At 41.6% G+C, this 10,035-nt stretch overlaps 1 protein-coding gene across 7 annotated transcripts in view; it reads left to right on the forward strand.

Moving 5' to 3' along the window:
• The window catches only part of LOC138751754 (zinc finger protein 438-like), a 345,388-nt gene extending 335,565 nt beyond the window's left edge, over positions 1-9,823 (forward strand). For all 7 annotated transcript variants that reach the window (XM_069914467.1, XM_069914469.1, XM_069914471.1 and 4 more), the window contains one exon: positions 9,186-9,823. The gene's annotated coding sequence lies outside the window, so the exon portion shown is untranslated. The remainder of the gene's footprint in view (positions 1-9,185) is intronic.
• Positions 9,824-10,035: the final 212 nt, after the last annotated feature.

Consider the following 10,035-nt stretch of genomic DNA (forward strand, 5'->3'; position numbering starts at 1 on the left):
CTTACTAATCCAAAAGCACCTATGGCATAGGAAATAGTTAAAGTGGTATGTGAGTGGAAAGAAAAAGGTTGAGATCAGAAGTGTAAAGAAAGCATTGGGATACTGATTTTCATTGCTCAGAGTATAGAGTACAAAAGATGTTGGTTAGTGTACTATGTGCACTTAATAGTCTCCTAGCAATAGGAAGGACATCCATAAATTGGAAAAGATGCAGAGGAGATTCATTAGGATATTCCCAAGAAAGGAGGGTTTGAATTATAGTGAGCAGTAATAAAGAGCCTAGATCTTTATTCTATTGTATTAAAGAAGATGGGGGAGGGGGGGGGGGTCTTATGGGGGTTGTAAAATGATGAGAGACATAGATAAAGTAAATGCTCAGTCTTTTTTCCCAGGGAAGATGATTGTAGGGATTGTACCACCATGTAATCCCTATATGTGGGTGGAAAGAAAAAGTTTGAAAACCATTGTTTTAATCGTACTTAATTGACTCGTTATTTAGAATTCCAAAGGAAATGTGCCAATGACAATTTTTCTCAAGACAAATATTTCAGTAACAATTGTGTCTAGAGCAGTGGTTCTCAACCTTTTTTCTCCCCCCCTCCTTCTTTGGCTTGGCTTCGCGGACGAAGATTTATGGAGGGGGTAAAAGTCCACGTCAGCTGCAGGTTCGTTTGTGGCTGACAAGTCCGATGTGGGACAGGCAGACACGGTTGCAGCGGCTGCAGGGGAAAATTGGTTGGTTGGGGTTGGGTGTTGGGTTTTTCCTCCTTTGCCTTTTGTCAGTGAGGTGGGCTCTGCGCTCTTCTTCAAAGGAGGTTGCTGCCCGCCAAACTCTGAGGCGCCAAGATGCACGGTTTGAGGCGATATCAGCCCACTGGCAGTGGTCAATGTGGCAGGCACCAAGAGATTTCTTTAGGCAGTCCTTGTACCTTTTCTTTGGTGCACCTCTGTCACGGTGGCCAGTGGAGAGCTCGCCATATAACACGATCTTGGGAAGGCGATGGTCCTCCATTCTGGAGACGTGACCCACCCAGCGCAGCTGGATCTTCAGCAGCGTGGACTCGATGCTGTCGACCTCTGCCATCTCGAGTACTTTGACGTTAGGGATGAAAGCGCTCCAATGGATGTTGAGGATGGAGCGGAGACAACGCTGGTGGAAGCGTTCTAGGAGCCGTAGGTGATGCCGGTAGAGGACCCATGATTCGGAGCCGAACAGGAATGTGGGTATGACAACGGCTCTGTATACGCTTATCTTTGTGAGGTTTTTCAGTTGGTTGTTTTTCCAGACTCTTTTGTGTAGTCTTCCAAAGGCGCTATTTGCCTTGGCGAGTCTGTTGTCTATCTCATTGTCGATCCTTGCATCTGATGAAATGGTGCAGCCGAGATAGGTAAACTGGTTGACCGTTTTGAGTTTTGTGTGCCCGATGGAGATGTGGGGGGGCTGGTAGTCATGGTGGGGAGCTGGCTGATGGAGGACCTCAGTTTTCTTCAGGCTGACTTCCAGGCCAAACACTTTGGCAGTTTCCGCAAAGCAGGATGTCAAGCGCTGAAGAGCTGGCTCTGAATGGGCAACTAAAGCGGCATCGTCTGCAAAGAGTAGTTCACGGACAAGTTTCTCTTGTGTCTTGGTGTGAGCTTGCAGGCGCCTCAGATTGAAGAGACTGCCATCCGTGCGGTACCGGATGTAAACAGCGTCTTCATTGTTGGGGTCTTTCATGGCTTGGTTCAGCATCATGCTGAAGAAGATTGAAAAGAGGGTTGGTGCGAGAACACAGCCTTGCTTCACGCCATTGTTAATGGAGAAGGGTTCAGAGAGCTCATTGCTGTATCTGACCCGACCTTGTTGATCCCTTAAGTCTTCTTTGGCTTGGCTTCGCGGACGAAGATTTATGGAGGGGGTAAAAAAGTCCACGTCAGCTGCAGGCTCGTTTGTGGCTGACCAGTCCGATGCGGGACAGGCAGACATGATTGCAGCGGTTGCAAGGGAAAATTGGTTGGTTGGGGTTGGGTGTTGGGTTTTTCCTCCTTTGCCTTTTGTCAGTGAGGTGGGCTCTGCGGTCTTCTTCAAAGGAGGCTGCTGCCCGCCAAACTGTGAGGCGCCAAGATGCACGGTTTGAGGCGTTATCAGCCCACTGGCGGTGGTCAATGTGGCAGGCACCAAGAGATTTCTTTAGGCAGTCCTTGTACCTTTTCTTTGGTGCACCTCTGTCACAGTGGCCAGTGGAGAGCTCGCCATATAATACGATCTTGGGAAGGCGATGGTCCTCCATTCTGGAGACGTGACCCATCCAGCGCAGCTGGATCTTCAGCAGCGTGGACTCGATGCTGTCGACCTCTGCCATCTCGAGTACCTCGACGTTAGGGGTGTGAGCGCTCCAATGGATGTTGAGGATGGAGCGGAGACAACGCTGGTGGAAGCGTTCTAGGAGCCGTAGGTGGTGCCGGTAGAGGACCCATGATTTGGAGCCGAACAGGAGTGTGGGTATGACAACGGCTCTGTATACGCTTATCTTTGTGAGGTTTTTCAGTTGGTTGTTTTTCCAGACTCTTTTGTGTAGTCTTCCAAAGGCGCTATTTGCCTTGGCGAGTCTGTTGTCTATCTCATTGTCGATCCTTGCATCTGATGAAATGGTGCAGCCGAGATAGGTAAACTGGTTGACCGTTTTGAGTTTTGTGTGCCCGATGGAGATGTGGGGGGGCTGGTAGTCATGGTGGGGAGCTGGCTGATGGAGGACCTCAGTTTTCTTCAGGCTGACTTCCAGGCCAAACATTTTGGCAGTTTCCGCAAAGCAGGACGTCAAGCGCTGAAGAGCTGGCTCTGAATGGGCAACTAAAGCGGCATCATCTGCAAAGAGTAGTTCACGGACAAGTTTCTCTTGTGTCTTGGTGTGAGCTTGCAGGCGCCTCAGATTGAAGAGACTGCCATCCGTGCGGTACCGGATGTAAACAGCGTCTTCATTGTTGGGGTCTTTCATGGCTTGGTTCAGCATCATGCTGAAGAAGATTGAAAAGAGGGTTGGTGCGAGAACACAGCCTTGCTTCACGCCATTGTTAATGGAGAAGGGTTCCGAGAGCTCATTGCTGTATCTGACCCGACCTTGTTGGTTTTCGTGCAGTTGGATAATCATGTTGAGGAACTTTGGGGGACATCCGATGCGCTCTAGTATTTGCCAAAGCCCTTTCCCTTAAGTAATCCCTTATTAATCACAGAGCACCTATGGCATAGGGATTACTTAAAATGGTATGTGAGTGGAAAGCAAATGTTTGAAAACCACTGATTTAGGGTGAGAGGGAAAGATGCAAGAGGGACCTCCAAGCCAATTTTTCACTCAGATCTGGAATGAGCTGCCGGAGGAAGCTCCAGAAGCAGGTATAGTAACAACATTTAGAAGTCATTTGGGCATATTTATGGATGAAAGATTTGGAGGTATATGGACCAAATGCAGGCAAAAGGGATTAACTTAGAATAGTGTAATGGTCGGAATGAACTAGTTCGGCTGAAGGGCCTGTTCTATGTGGTATGGCTCTATAGTAAAAAGGTCCCAAAGTTCTACACCATGAACTCTTACTGAGTCAGAGAAGGGGCTAGAAATAAAGTTGATAGAAAGGTTAAAGTAAGGTAAAGTAACAAAAGGAACTAGGTAGATTGGTGGTCTTAGGGAGAAATTTTCTGTGCTTGGGCCACCAATTTGCCTCAGTGGGGCTATGGAGAGGGTGCAGATGTGTGAGGTTGGGGTCTGAAGATTGTAGCAGGGGTTTTTAAGATGGGAGTTTCCAGAAGTGGAGAAAGGTATAATTATAGAGGGATTTAAAGGATTAAAAATAATAAAAAACACAAACAAGAGACTGACGGCTATAATTGTTTAGCAGAGCGGGTAAGCATTGGTGTTGGTAGCCAAGTTTTAGACAAGACAAGGTTTGGAAGAAAATACGAAAGTGACTATTATCATGAATAAAGATTTTTACAGCAGAAAAAAAATGAAGTTTAATAGTGTTTTGCAGATGGAATTTGGTAGTCTTTGTTTCAGAAAGGATATTAATCTGCAACCAGCCTTTAAAAGAATGCCTCCAGAGTTTGGTTCAGCTGATGATCGCTGGCACTGATGCTAGTGAAGTAGGATTTAATTGCAAGGATAGAGAACAATAAATTGTTATAGTTATTATGTTTGACTGTTGGAAGGCATTGGTTTTCTAAAACTGAACTTGGGACAAATGGTAGCAGAATGATGGAGCATATCTTCATTGGTGTGGGCAGAAACTCGTATCATGATCTGAAGCAATGTCTCTGGAGGAGGCTTGATGGAACCACTGGTGAATCCTGGAGACTTTGGGGGTGTCACAATGACAATTTAAGATGCAAGAATCTGTAGTCATTTAATGAAAAGGGAGCCAAGGAATGTCAATGCCTCTCTGCTAGACAGCAGAGGATTGTATCATTGATTGTGTTAAAGGTTGCAGACAAACTGAGGAGACACAATTTTGAATGATCATAGACATAATTTAGATGGATAAAGTTATTTTTGTGCAGAAAGTAGTCAGATCCTGACTGGAAAACTTAAAGCAGGGAGTTGGTTAAAAACACTCTTTCAAATGGGCATATAGAGTTATGAGTTTAGAAGGTCATTAGAGTGAAAGGGGGAGGGGGGCATCATTAAATGTTTTTTTCTATGGTGTGGTTTACTCAGCCACTTGAGGAGACAATTAACAGTCAAGCACCACATTGTTATATTGGGGCAGCACAGTTGACGTTGTGGTTAACACAGCACTGCTATAGTGCCAGCGACCTGGGTTCGAATCTGGCACCGTCTGTAAGGAGTTTGTACGTTCTTCCCATGTCTGCATGGGTTTCCTCCGGGTGCTCTGATTTCCTCCCACATTCTAAAGACGTACAAAGTTGGTAGGTTAATTGGTCACATGGGTGTATTTAGGTGGCGTGGGCCGGAAGGGCCTGATGCTATGGTGTATTTCTAAATTAAGAATTTGATAAATAGACTAAGAACAAACAGAGAATCGTTGGAGGAACTCAGCAGGTCAGACAGCATCCATGGGTAGAAATGGTCAGTTGATAAGATCCTGGAGTCACTCATAGGGGAGTGACAAGCTTATCAGCCTGAATAAACTAGAAGTTTGTTGGTTCCACTATTGGAATAGGTGTGCAGTATCTACAGAAAGCACTGCAGAATTTTGGCTGGTTTTCTTCCTCTATTGCATTGCCTGTGGAAGAATTCCAGTACTGGTTGCAGGCCCTGCTTTCAACATTAAATATCAAAGACATCTCCTCTTTTCTGAACTTTTTTTTTCTGTTTCTTTGCACATTTTTGCTGTGTGAAGGAAATGATAGCACAGCTGCTCTCTGATCCTTGAACTTAACAGTGAATTAGTAGTTAAAGTTCTGTTTTTATTGTAAGAATGGAAATTCAATAGAATGAAAAAATTGAAATTTAGGAAATCTTCCGAAAATCTTTCTCAATAGGCTATGTGAAGAAGTGAGAGATTGACTCAGCCAGGCAGCAGAGGGGATGCAATGTGTCACTAGAATAATGATGATGGGAGACCAAATTAGCAGCACGAAAGTGACACAGTGTTTACAGCACAGGAACAGGCCTTTCTGCCCACAATATCCGTGCTGATCATGATGCCCAAATTAAATTAATCTCTGCTGCTTGCACGTGACATATATCATTCCATTCCCTGCATGTTCGTGTGTCTATCTAGAAGCCTTTCAAATGCTACATTCATATCTTCTTTTACCACTGATCCAGACACCCATTCCAGGCACCTACCATACTATAAAAACATACACACATACTGCTTTTTTTAAATTATTTTATTTATAAATTTTAAACCACAGTAATAGTTACATTACATTCAATTCCAGAAATTATTTCAAAAAATTGTATGTGGTATATTATAATCCAACCCACCTTCCCACCTCCTCTCCTCCTCAACCCATGGTAAAAAGAAAATAAAACATTTATACTATAAAAATCTATTGGCATTTACCAAGAAGTGAGGTATTCAGAGAGCCTATTAAACATGCAAACCAAAATTTTGTAAATATGGCACCATATTTTGCAAAAAAACAATTTATCTCGCATATTATACATAATCTTCTCTAATGGTATACAACTGCAAAATTCTGCATGCCATCATTCCATACCTAAGTCTATTTCTGACTTCCATGATGTTGTTATACATTTCCTAGCAACTGCTCAAGCAATTAACACAAATTCAGTTTGATAGAATTTAATTTTAATTTTGGCCTTGTAGCCTTAATATTATTCAATAAAAATAACTGGATCCTGTGAGAATTTGACCCCCCCGTGATTCGTTCCAAAAACTGCTTATTTCTTTAAACTTCCCTCCCCTTTACCTTAAACACAAGTTCTCTCGTATGTGATATGTTTATCATGGAGAAAACATTCTGAGTGTTTACCTTATTTATGGCCCTGATAATTTTATGAACCTCTATTGGGTTTCCCCACAGGCACTCGAGATAAAACAACCAAGTTTGTCCAACCATAGCTCGTACTCTTTAATCCAGGCACCAACCTGGTAAATCTCTCTCTATCCATTCCAAAGCTTCCACGTCCTTCCTCTAATGGGGTGTCCAGAATTACACCCATTACAAGTGCAAATTAACCAAAGTTTTATACAATTACAATATGACATGCTTGCACTTGTTCTTAATGCCCTACCTAATGAAGGCAAGCATACCATGCCCTTTCTTAACCAACATGTTTACTTGCATGGTCATACACAAGGACATGATCCTCAGATCACTCTGTATATAAATGCTTTTAAGATCCTGCTTTTAACTGTAAATATTTGATTTCCAAAGGTGCAGTTTATTGGTGCTAAGATTGAGAAGGGAAAAATAAAGTTAGTCATTAAGGGAAAAGTGCTTTGGTGGAATCAAAACTGAAGAATTTCAACCAAAAAAAAACCCTCATTTAAATAATTTAATTTATGAAGTGAATCAACTGGGGAAAAAGAAACGAAATAGTGAGATAATTTCAGAAGACATTCAGGGACAGCATGGATGGTGAATCAATTAGCGCAACGCCTTTACAGTGCCAGTGATCAGGACCCGGGTTTGAATCCTGCGCTGTCTGTAAGGAGTTTGTATGTTCTCCCCGTGTCTGCATGGGTTTTCCCTAGAGGCTATGGTTTCCCCCCATTGTTCAAAACGTAGCAGAGGGGTTTAGATTAATTGTGTGTAAATTGGGTGGCACGGACTTGTGGGCCAAAGTGGCCTGTTACCGTGCTATATGTTTAAATTTTTTTTAAAAGGGAATTTTTTTTATTGAAGAAAGAAGGCTGAGGAGTATTTTATGGAGGTCTTTACAATTATGAATGATTTTGATGCATAGATGCAGAGAATGTTTTCACTGGTGATGTGTATAACTGTAAACCATCATCAATAAAACCAAAGTGGAATTCATACTATCCAAAAGATGGTGAGAATGTGAAACTCAGCCACAGGGAGTGATTGAAACAAACTGAGTAGATAAACTTAAAAGTGGCAGGGAAATGGAGAGTGGTGGGTGGACAGGCATGTTAGAGAAAAGTGAATTAAGGGTTATGTTGTTGGATGTAGACGTAGAAATATGAGAGAGAGCTCATGTGGAGCAAATAAACCAGTAAGGACCAGTTGGGTCAAATACCTGCTTCAGTCCTGCCTTATATATTGTCACTAAAGTGAGACAAAATCAAAGCCAATACAGGAAGTGCATACATGCACACATCAAAATGCGTATCTCTGTTAAATTATCAACTCGGAGGATTCAGCACCTACTCATTAGTCAGGAAGGCACTGCAGTTCCCACACCTCCTAAGGAGGTTGAGGAGGGCAAGGTTACCAGCCGTCATCCTAACAACGCTCTACAGGAGTACAATAGAGAGTGTCCTGGCTGGCTGCATTATAGTATGGTATGGTAGCTGCAAAGCATCAGATCGGAGGTTAGTACAGAGCACAATTTAAGACTGATGATGAGATCACCGGGGTCTCCCTTCCCTCCATTGACAATATCTACAGGGATCAGAGAATCACTGAGAACTCCAGTCTGCCGTATCTCTAACCCATTACCCTCAAGGAAGAGGTAGAGGAGCATAAAAAGCAGGACTGGCAAACTGGGAAACAGCTTCTTCCCGCAGGTGCTGAGACAATCCTAGAAACCTATAAATTGTTTTTATATCTATTTATTTTGGATCACTACACATGTATGTTGTTTGTGTGCAGGGTGTGTGTGTGCGCACTATGGACCAGAGATGCGCTGTTTCGTCAGGTTGTCTACAGTATGTAAATGTACAATCAGATGACAATAAACTTGTAAAATCTTATAAAATATAACATTTAACACAATGGAGTTGTACATTTTTTTAATTCTAGAACAAATCCTTCAAGGTGTCAATGTTTTGCACATCGTTATTTCACACAGCTTGTGCAGGATCTACTTAGACATTCATTGATAGAAAATGTGTTCGTTAATCTTTTCTCACCCCACTTTAATTATCATTCTTGTGCATTTTGGTATGTTTCTTGCATAAAATGAAAAAAAATCCTTCTCGAAGCAATTGTTCCGAGCATATCCTCACTCTCCCATGAAGACTGAATTCACCCTTTAATCGATCGTCAAGATGGAATAGAATCAGAAGTTGCATTCAAACCTGTTTGCTGAATTTTAAGGCACACATCAATTTATGAGTGAAAATGGCCAGAGGAGAGAAGATAATCATGGAAAGGCTTCAGAGAGGGAGACCAGGAATAGCTTTATACTATTTGTTTTGCTGAACAGTTTATCCTGGAGCTGTTGTGAGAATCTTTGTAGATTTCCTTGGTGGAAGTGTACTTAGTGATTTTGAGTAATGACTGAGCGTACTCACGTGAACTTAGTTTGGCCTATGTAATTAATTTTTTTAACCAAAAGAAGAAACAGTTATAATCTGTGAGATGTTAAATGTGGTGTGTCAGTATTGTAGAGTACAAATAAACCTAAAGGTTGTTGTGTGTAACTTAAGGAAACATTTAGGCTCAAACTAGGTTAACTTGTAAATGGAGCCAGACTTAAATAGATAATAAGACCAAGATGTTGTAACTGCTGAGCTGTTGTTAAAAAAATACCACTGAAATGTTAACCTTGATGTGTATATTTTCCTAAATATTTGTATTTTAAAATTTGCAGCAAAATTGGAAACTTACAAGAGAAGATAACAGGAAAGTCAAGTCTGGTCTGTTTATGTTAGTTGAAAGTTTACTTTAATGTTTGATTTTTAAAACTCGGTCTTTTCATTTTGAAAATGCAGTTGTCATAAGAATGGTTGAAGTACTAAGATTCATATAATAGAGCTTGTATGTTGTAAATGTTATCCCACTTTTCTTTATTAGGTTAGATTGTTAATATGGTGAAATGCATAGAGCATTGATTCCCTTAATGCAGCCATTTCTTCTGCTAACTCACTTTCCACATCAGCTGAATTCACTGAGGCACACAAAGCGTGGGAAATGAGGTCAGGCAGTAAGTGGGCTGGAACACATTGCATTTGGCTTGGACCCACCACATGCAAACTGGTGGTCTAGTGGAAGGGTTATTGGCAGTTACCATCACAAAATGAGTTCAGTTGATTAATTCTTTCTATGCTAATTTCACATGATTCCGACAAAACCCAATTTATAGTAAAGTCTACAGTGATTATAATTTATAAAATAAAAGCTGTTGCAGCATTTCCTCAACCTTTTTACTGCATGTTAGGAAAATGCAAATATATTGTCTTTTGATTAAATTTCTTGTGTAACCTGGTTTATTTTTCTAATAAAAGCTTTGAGTTGAGTAAGAAATGTGTTGGAATTTGTTTTATTTTACCTTCTGTGCCTAAGGATTTCAACTTTTTTTTGAGGAGCCATAAATATTTTTAATGAAATTACAGAATTGGGGTAAGCGTTTGTTCATGGACTGTAATAACCTAATGTTACCAGCATTACATTTCCTCTAAGTGCCATAGAAATGAGCTGTACATTGAGTGTGTGTATGTTTA

Source organism: Narcine bancroftii, chromosome 1 (genome assembly GCF_036971445.1).
Source record: "Narcine bancroftii isolate sNarBan1 chromosome 1, sNarBan1.hap1, whole genome shotgun sequence".
Lineage (NCBI taxonomy): Eukaryota > Metazoa > Chordata > Chondrichthyes > Torpediniformes > Narcinidae > Narcine > Narcine bancroftii.